We start from the raw sequence: 17,066 nt of genomic DNA, 5'->3' as shown, positions 1-17,066 counted from the left end.
GACGGCTGCGGTAGGGGGTGCGGGTGTCTGATCATCTTGAGTAGCACGTGTCCTCACCATCTGTGAGAGAATAGAAGGCAAAAAATTTAGAATTGGTGTCAAAAATATCGCACGGCAAGGAAATCAAATGAAGTGAAGATTTTTCCTAAACAGTTACATAGCCTCTCGCAGATAAGTACAGATGTCTCTGTACCGATCAGCGAGACTCTAATAAATCGGCCTGTGTTCCGTGACTCCTATGAACCTAGAGCTCTGATACCAACTTGTCACGACCCCAGTTCGCCCTCCGTGAACATGCGTGATGGCACCTAGTCCCTACGACTAGGTAAGCCAAACAATGCGGAAATAATATAACTTGCAGAAACATTAAATTAAACTAAGCAAAAATAGAAGGAAACAGTATATATATGTGCCACTTGGCATAATACAACCCATATCGGGGAAAATCCAAAACAACTCCCAAAACCCGCAAACTCACAAGAAACACAGGCTAATAGAAATATAATACACAGCTCTAACACCAGAATGTCTACACAACCGAAAGAAAAGGAAAGTCATATACTAAAGCTCGAATAAGATAGAGACTTCTGGTCTGCGGACGTGGCAGATGTACCTCAAAGTCTCTGCTAGATCTCTCCGCCGCGAGGATAGTGCGCCTGGGTGGAGGTACCTGTATCTGTACATGAAAAACATACGCAGAAGGGGCATGAGTACACCACAGCGGTACTCAGTAAGTGCCAAGCCTAACCTCGGTTGGGTAGTGACGAGGAAGGTCAGGGCCCTACTGAGATAAAATATAATAATAAGGCTGACAATAGTATGAAATAAGAAGAAATAATGAGATACACTATTGAAGTAAGTCGGATTACACAAACATCAATTAACACGCAGAAAATAAGATAACACAGAGTAAACAGCTCAATATCACTACCAATAATGAGGATCTCTCAGGATACCGTCCTGTAGCCCATTTTATCAATCTGTCCGAGGAGCTCCCAGGATATCGTTCCGTAGTCCACCGTATGAGTATATCCGAAGGATCTCCCGGGATACCGTCCCGTAGTCAAACTATCAATGTGCAGGGGGATCTATCGGGAATCTAACCCGTAGTCCCAAAGCAAATGTGTAGGGGGATCTACCGGGAATCTAACCCGTAGTCCCAAAGTAAACAAACAAGGGGGGAGCTACCGAAATACCACATCCGTAGTCCCAATGTAAATGTGCAACCACAATCAGAGAATATTCAGAAATGAAGTACAGCAATACCAAGAAACAATTAGTTCTAGACTAACATGCTCCACGTAATGCAATTAAGGCAAATAGGCAAATTTGGATCAACTAAACATGCTTTTCTAGACTAGCACAGGCTATAATGGCAAGTAGAATAAAGCAAATTCGAAAGAAAACTCAGTTCAAATATTTTTAAGTAAAAATTGAGTTTTGAACAATTAGCTCAAGTACGCGATCGTCACCTCATGTACAAGGCATTCAATTACCAAATATCACATCCTAAGGGGAAAGGTCCCCCACACAAGGTTAGACAAACCACTTACCTCGAACAAGTGCAAGTCAACCCGAAACCACACTTTTGCCACGAGTATCCGACTCCGAATGGCCCAAATCTATTCAATTAAATTGCATATTGTAAATAATACTTCAAGTAATCGATTCTACAATTAAATTCTAAGCTAATACGTGAAATTATATAAAATGACCAAAATGCCCCTCGGGCCCACGTCTCGAAATCGGGTAAAATTTGTATTTTCAGAACCCTCGTGCTCTCACGAGTCTGACCATATAAAAATCTCCCAAATCGGAGGTCAAATTCCCACTCAAAACTCAATAATTCAGGCTATGAAGTTTTAACAATTTTCATCCCAAAAATCCGAAATTAAGAAGGAAATCATGATTAGATTAGTGGGTTTTAAGCATAAGAAAATAGAGAATCGTTACCCAATCGTTGCCCTCGAAAATCCTTCGAAATTCTCCCAAAACCGAGCTCCCAAGCTTGTATTTGACAAAAAATGGCTAACCCTCGGTTTTGGGATGTTTTTATTCTGCCCAGACTTTTAATGCATCGCGAACGCGGAGGGAGTCTTGCGTTCGCGAAGAAGAAAATACGAGCTGCCCAAAAATGCCCTTCGCGATCGCGAGGGGCAGTACGCGAACGCGAAGGCCTGGGCCACGAAGCTCCGCGATTGCGACGCCTGGAACGCAAACGCGATGAAAGAAAAGGACAAGCTTTGCGAGCGCAGGAGGACTTTTCGCGAGCGCGAAGGGTAACTGGTCCTCCCCCCAGGATTACGCTACGCGAACGCAGGGGGGTGAACGCGAATGCGTAGAAGGAGAATCAAAGCTACGCGAACGTGAGGGCATCGTCGCTAACACGAAGAAGGAAATTCCAGATGGTACAGGTAAGCCTTCACGAACGCGAAGGACATCTCGCGAACGCGATGAAGGCGTAACAGGAGCAGCTACAACAGTTCATAAATAGGAGAAAATGACCCGTTGAGCATCCGAAACACACCCGAGGCCCCCCAGACCTCAACCAAACCTATAGACATGTCCCATAACATCATCCAAACTTGTAACAATCCTTAAACAACCTAAAACAACGCCGAAAATTCGATGTAATCGAGGATTTAAGCCTAAGAACTTCGAATTTTATCAAAACACGCTTTCGATCAAAAACCTAACCAAAAAAAGTCCGAATGACCTAAAATTTTGTACACATATCCCAAATGACATGACGGAGCTATTGCAACTTCCGGAATTTCATTCTGACCCTCGGATCAAAATCTCGCTATCGTACCGGAAACTTCAAAATTTCAATCTTCGGCAATTCAAGCCTAAATTAGCTACGGACCTCCAAAATACATCCCGAGCACGCTCCTAACTCCGAAATCACCTAATGGAGCTAACGGAACCATCGGATTTCCATTCCGAGGCCGTCTTCATATTGTTCCAACTATGGACCACTTTCCAATACTTAAGCTCTCATTTAGGGACTAAGTATTCCAGAACTCTCCGAAACCCAACGCTGAGCGTCCCGGCAAACCAAAATAGCATAAATGAACTTGGGGAGAATAGTTATTGGAGGATCGGGACGTAAATTCTAAAAACGACCGGCCGAGTTGTTACACTAGAATTTCAGCAATTTCTGTTCAAGTTGGGATACATTTTCCTTTGGGACCTGAGTACCATGACCATTCGTGGCCTCTACCCATTTAGTTGAATTCTCCTTTCTCATGTTGTTCAAATTTTCCATCTCGCCTTTGTTCTTGTTTTTGACAGGACTAAGAGGAGGAGTGGGTGGAGGGCCCATGGATCTCGTGGAGTAGGATGATGTTGCCAGAGTGCACGAACTAACCTTTGGGGGAGGGAAATAATAAAACAAAAATTAAAAACAAAAAGGTAACCAAGTTAGTGAGGATTATAGGAAGCATTGCAATATTTAAACACATAGTGCGGGAATGTAAATCGTGTCCTAATTTGGGGACCTCTTTGTGCCCGAGGTAGGCCTAGCGACAAATTGATTTGGAAAAATTAGGATGCTAAATGCCTCATTTTGTTGATAAAAATAGACGAATCCCAAATTGACACTAAATAAACAGGAAATAAAAAGTGACTAATTGCCATTGGCCTTAATATATTTTATAAAGCGAAAAGACAAACTCCTACCTATTTGGTCCCAGAAGGACCTTCCCTAGATTCGGCATCCTTGGCTCCGTCGAACAGCGTCCCCAACTCGCGAAGTCCCAACAATAGGTAGGCCCTGGCTAGATGTCCGCCTTCGGTTCGTTCAGCATTTTGGCAGTCTTCGACCCTCTTGAGAAACTTTTTCCCCAACTCCACTATGCCTCGCTCCAAGTATCCCAGTCGCTTGTTGGCACTGACAGCCATGTCCTTCCATTCCTCAATTAGCTTCTGGTTGGATTCTTGTATCTCGCGGTGATCACTTTCGTACTCCCGGATCTTCTTGCGCAGTTAGTTGTATTTGACCCGTGCCTCGGCCCTTTCATCTATAATCCTGTGACCTCGAGCAAACCCTAGCTGGCCCAGACCATCATGATTATCTTCCAACCAACCTGAGTAGAAAGGAGCGCAACCAGCATGAAACCTGTCTGGCTCAATGGTATCTCTCCCCATTATGATCTTGCAGTGCCACATATGCTGAGCTTGGCACTTGTAAGGACTATCATCATTCTGGAAGTCAGCTCGGAAATGACTCATCTTGTCGACCCTGGGTATAACTACTTCCTACCAGATTGTCTCATAACTCGGAGAAGGACGTAAGGATATGTTCCCCTCAGACCGATCAGTATTAGAAAAGGTGCATCTCTAGATCGGGCGATGAATTCCGTGTTCGAAAACCACTCGAACATCCATTGAACCTGTTATTCGGTTAGGTTATCAAATAGTTCTACCCATCCTTTGGCATCTTCTAGATGAGAGAACATATTGGGCATGTAATTCATTCGCTTTGGATGATGGAAAGCGGTGTGATCATCCTAGTCCCTTTGCTGAATCTCTTGTTGGTATTCGCCCCTTTGGAGATGTTCCATGAGCCAGAGTTGGAGTAATAAATTGTAGCCTTCGAAGTGTTTTGCTCCTTGTTGACACTTCTCCAAGGCTCGATATACGTCCGCAATGATCATGGGCACGATGCTGAATGGCAGCCCACCAATCCCTTCCATTAGGGCCTTAGTTAACATGGCCAGCCTGGTGTGGATTCTTGCTTTCTTCATTGGAAACACGATCAACCCCAGGAAACAAAACATGAATACGCAAACCCTTCGATGGATGTGCCCCAATGATGTGATGGAAAACTCGTCAGGGTAGGTACGGTAGGATTTGCTGTGACCATACCTTTCATACAAATAGTCAAAAGGGATGTAGGATTCTTTCAGACATGTCAATTCTGGATTCTTCTTTAAACCCATCATTTTGAGAAAACCCCTGCCTTTACGATTCTTAGGCATCAGTAGACCCGGAGTTTCCCATACTAGACCGGCCAATACTCTTATCTCCTCTAGCAAGGGTGTCATTTCAATGTTCCCAAAGCAGAACACAGCCCTCTTACAATCCCAAAATAGTGTGGCAACTTCTATGATCTTGTTATTGGGTTGGATTTCCAGGAGGGAAGGTAGATTTCCCAAATATTTTCAGACAAGAGTTTGATCACTAGAGTGAAGATCTTTCCACCAGCTTAGCAGTCTTGGGTGGATGTTGGTGATCATGCCGAATCTAGGGACTTCGTACGTCATATTTCTGCAAGACAAATAAGGTTAGGCCCTTACCCCCACCAGATTTGAATATTTAATACCAACAATTAGCATGAAGCATTTAGTTCTCCAAATAAATGCACAGAACGTGGTGATGTCCGTTTGGGTTTAGGGAAACCCAGCGGACTTTGGACAAGGCTATCTTAAAGGATCATTATGTGGACAACGTAACTGACCCGTCTAGGTTTGAACATGATGCATGCACAGTTTGAGCAGAGTAAGGTTTCTATGGGGTTTTAGACCGGTACCCTTCAGCGGACAACTCAAGGGGGAAGGCACGGAACCGTCGAGTGCACCGCTGATCGACTGGTTTTACCGCAAATATGCCTTTCCGAATTTAGGGGGGTAATGATATAAGAAGAGCGCAACCAGTCATTATAAGCGTTGCTATGGTATTTGTTTGGCACGAGTGGAGTATGATGTTGAGCATGATTATGCAACAATTAAAGCATGTTGGCACGTATTTGCACGTTAAGAAAGCAGTAAATACAACAATTTTATAATGTAAAGCAGCAATAAAGGAAAGAAACGAAGAAGATAAGTCAGTTTTGCTTTTGAAAAGAAATTAAACGCTTAAAGGAATTTAAACAAGTAATTGAACATAAGGTAGGGTACAAATTCACAAGAACAATCTGAAGTGGTAAAATCCTAAAAATCCCCAGCAGAGTCGCCATGCTGTCGCGCCCCCTTTTTCCCTCTTTGCATCGGAAAATCGGGTTTATGAAATTTTGGGTATAGGATAACTCATTCCTTTTGGGAACTGGGTTTTGCATTTGGAGAGTCGCCACCTAATGATTTAAGGTGCATTAGGACACCTATAGGGTTCGTTTCTAATTTTAGTTTGATAACCATAGATAGTGTAAGGGCTTGAAATTATCCTAAGGGGAAGGTTTTAGGCACCCCTCAGGATCCACGCTCCCGGCCAGACAGTTTTTGTGAATTTGTGCAATTTAGCAAATAGAAAAGAATAATCTCAAATAGTAGGGCATTTAAGTTTAAACACAAAAGAGTTTGAAAGAGAATTTATTAAAAGGCAGATTTTGAAAAGAAGTTGCAAATGAAAAGAAAAGGGGTTCTAGGTTTATTTATAACATGGATCACATGAATGCGATACCCGGTATGACACTCCTCAAAAGAGGGGATACACGTGGTATTAGCTGTCACGCCCCAAATTCGAGGGACATGACCGGCGCCCGACCGGGTAGCCCAGTCAAGCGGACCTGGGTGCCTTTCCTAACCCACGTGTTACCCCATGTTTCCTTACTCAATATTCCAAGAGTTAGCCATATCAATAATTAAGAACACCTTTTCGCAAAGCATACATACTTACATAATAGTTAATGAAATTACCAATTTGTTGCCCAACGTATGAAACATGGATTTACATAAGCTTCTAACCCACATCTACTGTCTATGGAGCCTCTAATGGTACAACAGGATAATTCAGTATTTGCCGGTAACAAGGCTCCGGCTATACCTTACACAAACCAAAATAAAACTCCGGAAACAAAGCGGCCTGAGCCACACAGGGCCCCGAGAGGAAAGGGGCTCACCAAAATAGCTGATGGAAGACGAAGGGGAGCTACGATCGGTGGACTGGAGTACCTGCTACGGATCCACCTAGAATCATAACACGAACGTAGCACCCCCGGTAAAAGGGACGTCAGTACATTTGAATTGTACTGGTATGTATGAACAAACTTTGCTCCAAGTAAACTCGAACCATAACCAAGTATGTAACAGTAATAAAAACAACAATCAAATCCACAAAAAGGGAACAACTAAGCCAAACAAGTATACAATCTTTCCTGCTTGCTCTTCCACATTTCCACATCAATAATTTCACAATTTATAAGCAAGTTTATAATGGTAATAGAAACAACAATCAAATCCACAAAGAGGGAACAATCAAGCCAAACAGGTATACAATCTCTCCTGCTTCCCCTTCCACATTTCCACATTAATAATTTCACAATTTGTTCATAATTTCATTTCAATAGTCATTTCGATCACTTCCACCCTTATTACCTCGGCCACCCATATCACCACAACCCACACCTTATTACTTCGTGTTGCGGCGTGCAACTCGATCCCACCGAGCAATCACAACTCACAAACAACACAACAACAACAACCATTCACAAGGACAACAACAACAATACCAAAACAATAACAATTTACATAAACAAGGATAACAACTACACATGTCAAGGTCAACAACATCAAATCCCGATAACAACAGCGACAAATCTCAAGGAATAGCAACACGACACACAAGGGATTTCTTTAACCATAAATGCCCTTTCCTTCTTATTCAATAACCCATCACAACTGTAGTTTCCCACAACCAGCCACATATAATGTTACCACATTTGTTTCAATTGCATCAATTACAATTCCTTTCCATTATCGGTTCCACAGCTTTTATCACATAACACATCCACAATCATAACTTGGTTTACTGCCAATTACTTGCATCATCTTATCGGAAGACTTAACCAACACATTCAAGGCGCATACATCTCATGAATTCACAATGAGTTCGCATAAGTAAACACGTATTACTATCAAGAGTTTAACTTCACAAATAACCCACGTAGACAACACGTACCAAATATTGAACACCAAGCAAGGTGATTTTACAAAGTTCAAAGTTAGCCATACATACCTGGAGCCGAATTCCCTTTTAACTTTTATTTCCAATTCACCAAATAATCTAGCAACGTCAATCTAGCGCACAAATTAATACACATAACGTAGAATTGGGACTCACAAAGGCTTCTCAAACTTATTTAGGTTATTAACCCCTTCTTTGCACAGTCTTTACTCCCACCCAATTACTCCTACCAGATTTTAGGTTTTAATAGACATGCATGTATGATTTCAACTATTATTTTCAAGAACTAATGCATGAGACTCCCCCCCCCCCCTTAGTTTAAACCTGAAATTGATTGAAAAGGGTTAGGGATTTTACCTGCAAGAAAAAGGGGGATGAAGATAAGCTTGAAATTTCCCGGCCCGGATAGTTTTGAAGAATCAAATTTTAGAGAAGATGACTTTCTCTCTCAAGACCCTCTCTTCCTCTCTCTTATTTTGTGCAGAAGCTTGTTAAAGAATGGGGGGTTGGGTGTTTTAATACAAAGGGGTCGGGTTTTAAAATTTAGAAAAATAAAAGCCCGAGCAAGATCTGCGGTCGCATTCTGTGATCGCAGAATGGAAATGCGGTCCGCAGATTGGACCGCAGAAGTGCCCCCAAAACTCTGAGGGGTCTGTTTAGGTCTGTGACAGGAATGCGGTCCGCACTCCTGTTATGCGGCGCATTATGCACTGCAGAACTGACCTTCACAAATCCTTGAGGAATTTATGCGACGATTATGCGGTCCGCATATTGGTTATGCGATCGCATAATAGACCGCATTTTCAACATTAATTTTGACAATTCTTCCGTTTCACTTTGCGGCAGAAATGTGGTCTGCATATCAATTATGCGGTCGCATAATGGATCATATTTTTGACCTCAAATTTGACTGACACATTGCCTTATTCTGCGGTGGAAATGTGGTCTGCATATTGGTTATGCGGTCGCATAATGGACCGCATCTTGACCTCAATTTTAACCAAACCACTGTTTCACTATGCGGTAGGAATGCGGTCCGCATACTAGATCTGCGACCGAATTCTGGGCCGCAGAATGGCATTTTTTTTTTGGAAAATTGATTCTTTGATTTTTAAAAGCTTAGATCAATACCAAGGGTCCGAACCGCGGTGAGCAGGCTCGCCGCGAAGAATTCTACACATTCCTAACACATATTCGGAGTCGACACCACAAGTTACTAGATTTTGAGCCCAAAAAATTTTACGGGGCCTCACATTAGCGCACCAGTCATCATATCCATATCTACCCTTCCCACCCCGTCGAAGTATTAAAGCGCGAATTGGTCTCGGCCGCTATTGCATACTATTCCAAGTCCCATTCCTATCAGTCCCGGAGGAACTTACGACTACTATTCCAAAAGGGGAGGGATATTAGGCTGACTTTAGGTTTCAAAAGGTGAAAAATCTAAGGCGACATACAAAAATACATAGGACTGCACATTAGGTGGAAACATGTAAACAACTAAAAGGCTCATGTATACCTCCTCAAGCAAAGCACATAAATAGCATGACTTAAACACAGTCAAGGTCTGAATTTAAAGTACTAAGGCAATTGGGAGTTTTAATTGTTGAGGCAGACCAGTTTATTACATAACTCAGATAAGAAGTCTGAATCAGGTGTGCCTGCTGGTTGTAGCAATTAATGATTAACAAAGGCGGGTTCAGTTTTTATTGCTGTTATCGCCTAAGGCTTGCCTAAGTGTTTGGGTGAGATCCTATAAACATGATATCTATTAGTGATTCAGAATGTAGCAAAGCAGTAACAGCTCTACAACAAACGATTTGAGATCCTATAGGCATGCTTTCTAAACCGTATTAATAAGAAGAGAGAGAGTTGTTTTAAAAACTAGTTCAGAACAGTATGAGTTGAACTGATTTTAGACTAGACTGGTTTCAGATTCTATAGACATTGATATCTAATATTGCTAATGTAATTCCTTTAGACATGATATCTAGTTGAACGTGAAATGAAGCGGGTAGGATTTACTTGAGATTTCTATAGGCATGATTTCTATGAAAAGGTACTGATTTTAAACTATTGGACATGATGCTGGATTATAACCCTTTAGATCCTAAAAGCATGGTGTCTAAGTGTGGTAATAAACATGCAGAATTTAAGACAAATCCTATAGGAATGTTATCTAAATGCGGAATTTAAAACAGGTCCTATAGACAGGTTCTCTAAATGCAGAGTTCAACATGCAGACTTAAAAAACAAGTCCTATAGGCATATTATATAAATGTTGAATTAATCATACAGAAGAACAGGTCCTATAGGCATGTTCTCTACCCTTCTAATAGTTAAGCATGCACAATTACCCAGACCTTTTCACTAACCAGCCCTAATGTTTATTACAACTTATTACAGACCATATAATGAATTACATCAGAAAAGTGTAAAAGAAGAAGCTACAACCAGAGGAAGCCTGATTCTTGACTTCCTCTCTGAGTTATGCAATAAACCACCTCAAATGCCATTTGTTTCAAAGCCTTTCTCGGACTTGAGTGTGCCAAAGTTCCCTAAGGGGCTCAAGGGGCCCCGGGCAGTGCTTACATCCATATTTGCATAACCAGATAGAGATGAGTGCAGTGTGGAAGGGACAACCCTTATGTGTACAAGTTCAGAGGGAGCTCATGGGTCCCAAGGCAAGGCTCACACAAGAGGGACAGAACCTAAGTCTAAGAGTATAGTGGAAGTGGAGAAGCAGAGATTTGTTTAAAACTGGGTTGAGAATAGTAAGGGGTAAGGGTAATTTGAAAACAGTAGTAGCAAACCTAACACCACATAGAACCAGCATTTTTATACAAAGGGGTCAGGGGTTTGGGAATACATTGCAGGGAGCATATGACCTTAGGAGGGGTCAGGTTTGGACATGCATAGCAATAGATGGTGCTGGCATGCCCATAAACTAGCCAGAGAACACAACACAAAGAGGGGATATGAAGCATATGACCCCAGGGAGGGTTTGGGTCATGCACAACAATATCTAATGCTGACATGCCCTCAAACAAACCAAAGAATACAAACACATAGGGGATATGGGGGTTTGGGATTCATAAGTCATAATAAGTGACTGACAGAGTTCATACATAAGAACATTAATTAAGAAGAGGGAGGGGCAGATTACAACATGCTTGGTAATGTAACTTAATTAAACACAAGTAGGAAACCTACAAGAGTGAAGGAAATAGTAAAGAAACATGTTGTTGTTGATGGTGGAAAATTAACTAGGATATACCAGTAAGAAGCGAATGCACAAAAGGAAAAGTAAGCAAATTTCCACAGCCTAGCTTTGGCTTTCAGCCGGCTAGACAAAGCAGTAACACAAGTAGTAACAGAGAAAGAGAGAGTTTTGAGTGAAGTGTGTGTTCTGAACTCAGATGGTTCGTCCTTGAAAGAAAAGAGGGTGGGTATTTATAGTTTTGAAAACAGGTGAGAAAGAAGGTAATAAGTAAAGTCTTAGTACAAATATAGAAACAATCTCCTGTCAGAATCAATTAGACAAGTGATTCCCTTTAATTAAGGAATTACTGTTTAACGGGTAGTAACCGATTCAAATAAGGAAAGAAATCAGTTTAGAGACAGACTGATTGTTTCCATAAAAGAAGCAGTAAAACATTAAGTAAGCAATCGAGTCTAAGTACAGAAATATGCTTATTTTGGAAAAAGATTCAGTAAGGCAAAATATCATAGTAAGGAAAGCAATCAATTAACTTTAAACAGGCGAGTGAAATCGGGGCTCAAATAAGAAAAGCTTTTGAAATCAGTCACAAGATCAAGGTCAATCAAGGAAGAAACATGCTTCTTCACTTCAGTATATAAACAGGGTGGACTGAACATCAAACATGCGAGGCCAAGCATGTTTGCAAAAGAAACAACATACAATAGTAGCAGAAATAAGCGTAGGATTCAGTAGGGAACCAAGCTAGATAGTCAGGGCTCACACGTATAGCCAAAGTGAAGAAGAGAGTAAAAGCAAGTGAAGGTCTCACAGTAACAGGTGAGGAAATCTTTTGAAAAGTTAGGGTTTCAGCCATGGTCGAGTTGAAAGATAGTAGAAATCGAATAAGTCACATAAAGAAAAGAGAGTCTAAAACAAAAGCTTTCAATCGTGTGAAGTACTCAAGCAAACAATTTCAGACCCAAAGACCTAGGGCTTTTCAACAACAATAGAATTTAAAAGATGGTAACACAAATAAGTCAAACAAGAACAAGGAACTTAATTAAACTAGTACACATTTAAACAAAAAGCTTCAGGATTCGAATGTGACCCAAAAGAAATTAAGATTCTCAACATGCTAACTCAGATAGAAGAACAACATGAGCAAAACATAGCAAAATCACAAACACGTCAAAGTCAGAGAAGAGATTTTTGAAATAACTTAAAGGAAAACCCTAATCGGAAAAAAATGAAGAGTCGTGTTGAAAGCAAAGTTAAAGAACCTTCGAGAAACCTTTAAGAAAATCATAGTAAGTACAGATCTAAAGCAGATCTGATAGGAAGTTGAAAGATCTTAAAGATTAGGGTATCGAAAAATTCAAAAAAGGTGAGAAAGGCCTTGAAAGTTTTCGATCTAACCAGGAAAGGTCAAGGCCCCGCCTTGAAAGGCCATGAATGGCCGGGAAAGGTCGTGGATAGTCAGAGAAAGGCCATGAACACCAGTTGAGCAAGGACTGGACCAAACTCTTTCGAAGTCTGGTCCTGAAACCATAGAACCAAACACATAGAAGCCATGGAAGGCCGGTACAGGTCTCAAATGACCACGGAAGGTCATGGATTAGGTAGGTATTAGGGTGGATTTGGGTGTAGTTTAATGGCGGCGGCTAGGGTTTGTAGGAATTTCAGAGAGAGTTGAGAGAGAAAAGGGGTTCAAAGGCAGCGGTAGGTGAATTATAAAGTAGGTTTAGGGGTCGTTTTGAATTAAAAAAGGAAAGGGCAGCCGATGGTCGTTGATCTAAATGATCAACGGCTGGGATTAAAGGGGTTAGGTGGGGATTCGGGTTAGGTCGTGTGAATCGGGTGAGGGTGTCGGGTTTGAGTGGGAATTGTGCTGGAAAATTGGGTTTAAATTGGGGTAAATTTTAGGCTGTAATTGAAATGAAATATGGCTAGATTTTAAATAGTCAATTTTCCCTATTTATTTTATAAAAAATAGCAAATTAATTTGTGGAAATAAATTGAAAGCACTAAAATTATCCATAACATACAATTAACAATTTTAAAATACAGGACTTAATTTTATGAGTATAAAATACAATTGAATCTTGAAAGGGCTAATATTGTAATTATATGCAGATTTTTGCTTAAAAAATACTAAATAAATTTGTGAAAATATGCAAAAACTACCTTAGCTATTTTTTAGCATAAATATAAAAGTCCAATAAATGAATTGCCAAAATAATAATTCTAGAAATTATTATTGGGGTTTTATGGATAAAAATAGAGAAATAAATTGGTTTAAAAACCTTTTAAAATTAAGGAAAAATAATAAAACACTTGGACATACTTATATATGCATTACATATGCTATTTTGAAGGTATTTTGCATATTTAAAAATATATATATGTAAAAATTGGGTATCAACATGGAGCATCCCCAGTTGGAGCCCGATCATGAATTGGGGCGGCGGGTGAATATGCAAGTGTTGCCCTAGCTGCTGTGCGGGCCACACTCCTGCCGCTGCCACGGCCTCGACCGCGTCCTCGGCCTCTAGCGGCCCCAACTGGTGGTACTGGTGGTCGTCCATCCTGACCGGTAGCACGTGTCCTCACCATCTGTGAGAGAATAGAATAACAGAAGTTTAGTACTCGGATTAACAGGTTCGCACGACAGAATGCAAGAACATGAAGCTTTACCTAAACGTTCTGTAGCCTCCCGAGGATAAATACAGACGTCTTTGTACCGATCCGCGAGACTCTACTAAACCTGCTCATGAATCGTGAGACCTATATAACCTAGGCTCTCATACCAACATGTCACGACCCAAAATCCGACCCGGTCGTGATAGCGCCTATCGTGGAACTAGGCCAGCCACTTATTTCCGTTTTTCCCATTTTACCCAATTATTAACTTCAAAAAACATCATTTTTAAAATAGAAATCCAATAATAAATATAGAAGTGTCAAAAACAGCGGAAAGAAACACAACCCCGACCTCGGGTGTCACTAGTCATGAGCAAACTAATACAACTGTCTGAAATACAAATCTAGAATAGTCTGAATACATCCAATAAGTAAAACTAGAGGAAGACAGGGAAGGAGAAGGCGGAACTGCGGTCGCCAAGCAGCTACCTCGCAATCTCCAATGGAAGTCCCCACAAGGAAGATCAATAACCGCTACTGTGACCAGATACACCTGGATTTGCACACAAGGTGCAAGGGGTAGCGTGAGTATCTCAGTAAGTAACAAGTCGAACCTGTGGACTGACAGGTAGTGACGGACCAAACCTCAACAGGCAATTAGCAATTAACAGAACAGAAATGTAGACATGCTTACAATTTAAGTAAAACTCAACAGTAATAGATGCAACTGATCAGTAAAGAGTTCAAAACTCAGAGATTTCATATATGTACCAATGCACAACTAGCATGATCAATGTTTCCACAACCTCCACTCACAAGTGCTCAACCACTCGGCACTGTATATGGCCATTCGACCCATGGAAGGTCCATCCCAGAATATACATCACTGACCGCAGTCATCTAGTACCGAGGACATAGGCCGATCCAGCCTCACAGAGAAGATCCATATCTCGATATAGTACTTCATACAATATCCATGTCCAGGGAAGATCCATCCCTCAATATAACCATCTACTTCGCTCACTGGGGGTGTAAAGACTCCGGAGGGGCTTCTATGAGCCCAAGAGCTATATCAATGCCAGCGAAGGCATGATCAATATCTTGCTGCGGCGTGCAGCCCGATCCCATACTGTCACTCAATATCAGGCACTCGGCCTCACTCAGTCATAGCTCACCAGTCTCCCACACGGGCTCCAAAAGTCATGATACTAGCCCGAACAATAATAAAATGTGGCAATTAGTAACAATAGAGACTGAACATGATATAGTATGCATGATAAGGACTGAGTACAGATTTTCAAAAAAAATGAATGATGTAACAACAAGAAAATGCCCTCTTGGGTCTCAATAATATAGGCGTGAAGCCTTAAGCTGATAATCAACATGATTTACCGCTCAAAAGCTAGATCACATAATCACAACATAGATATCGATAACAAATAACCACTAAGCGGCGCGCTGGAATGATCCAGCCCGTATTTGTCACAGTGCACGCTCATACGCCCGTCACTTGGCATAGTGTCACCTTCATAATAATCACAGAACACATCGTTCGGGATTTCGAACCCGTAGAACCAAGGTTGGAAGCGTTACTTACCTCAAGCCAAGCCAAAACTCTAGCCCGCGACGTCTCGTCCTCTGAATCGGCCTCTAAATGCCTCGAATCTAACCAAAATCAGTTCATAACCATCAATATACGCTAAAGGAGTGAAACCAATACGAAATTAACCAAATTACAACACAAAATCCGAAATTGACCAAACCCAACTCTCAGGCCCACGTCTCGGAATTCGACAAATTTTACATCAATAGAATCCTTATTCCGCCACGAGTTCATTCATACCAAAAGTACCAAAACCGGAACTCAAATGGCCCCTCGAATCACCACTCAAAGCTCTCCAATTAACCAAGCCCTAACCCCCAAATTTACCACTGATTTTCCCTTAAATTTCATGCTAACAACGATAAAAAATTACCATAATAACGAGCTTAGGAACCAAGGACCTTACCTCAATGAATCCCTCTGAAAATCTCCCTTGAAATTACTCCCAAAAGCTTCAGCCCGAATGAAATATTGAGAAAAATGCCCCGTACCTTATCTCTTCATAGATTTAATTGGTCCCTAAATGCATGGAAGTGTACGGGAATTATACAAAATAGACTATCACTATATACATACAATAGACTCTCACTATATAAAATATATACAAAAAAAGACTATCATTATAAAAAAAATTACTATATAGACTGTTACTATACAAAAAATATACAAATTATATTGTCATTATACAAAGAAATATACAACTTATACTGTCACTATACAACAAATATACAAAATAGACTGTCAATATACAAAATATATACAAAATAGACTGTTACTATACAAAATATATACTAAATAACTGTCACTATACAAAAATACAAAATATACTATCACTATACAAAATAGACTGTCACTATACAATAAATATACAAAATAGACTGTCACTATACAAAATATACAAAATAGTCATTTCGGGCTATTAAATGTAATATGTTTGGGCCGAAAGGCCATTTCACGTAAGTGGAAAAAAATATAGGAACCTAAAATTTTGAGGGGCTATAGAAGGTAGTTTTATCGATATTTTTTACTTTTAACGTCAAGAGTGACCGTTTTGAGCAAACTTCTTTTGTAGCCATCCGAGAAAAACTAATGACAATAGCTAGCCACAAAATAAACTATATAATTAACAGCCCAAAACTAATTAAAAGGCTAGTCCTCCGGTACATTCAAACCCAGATCTCCGGTGCTACTTTTCCTCCTCACATTTTTCGCTCTCTCTCTTCTCTTCTACATCTTCTCCAACTTCTCCTCTTCTTCCCCGTCCCGCTATTCCTCCCAAAACCCTAACTCTGGGATCGATTACTCCTTTGTGACCAAATATCCGCGATCCCCGATGGCCGGTGACGATACAGATTTACGAACAACGTTAGCTAAGGATGCTAAGAACCTAGACGAATCCGCTTGGAAAAAGGGTTCGTTAACTAATAAACTTTTTTCAGATTGAAGGAAAGATTAAAAAGCAGATTTATTAACAAAGAAGAAAAAAAAGTGAAGAGTAAAAGGCACTGTCTACATTTAAAACCCATTTGTTTAAACTGAAGGAATTTTTACTTCTCACTCCAACGATATTTAATTGTTGTTAACTAATACATCCCACAACAGACTTTACAGGTTAAAATTAAATTACCTTAGAGCTCTTTATACTCATCTGGCCCTAATATCAAAATGAATGATCAAAAATCTGATTTATCAACAAAGAACAAAGAACAAAGGTAAAAA

The sequence above is a fragment of the Nicotiana attenuata genome, unplaced genomic scaffold (genome assembly GCF_001879085.1).
Source record: "Nicotiana attenuata strain UT unplaced genomic scaffold, NIATTr2, whole genome shotgun sequence".
Taxonomy (NCBI): Eukaryota; Viridiplantae; Streptophyta; class Magnoliopsida; order Solanales; family Solanaceae; genus Nicotiana; species Nicotiana attenuata.
Note: the sequence above shows the minus strand (reverse complement) of the source record.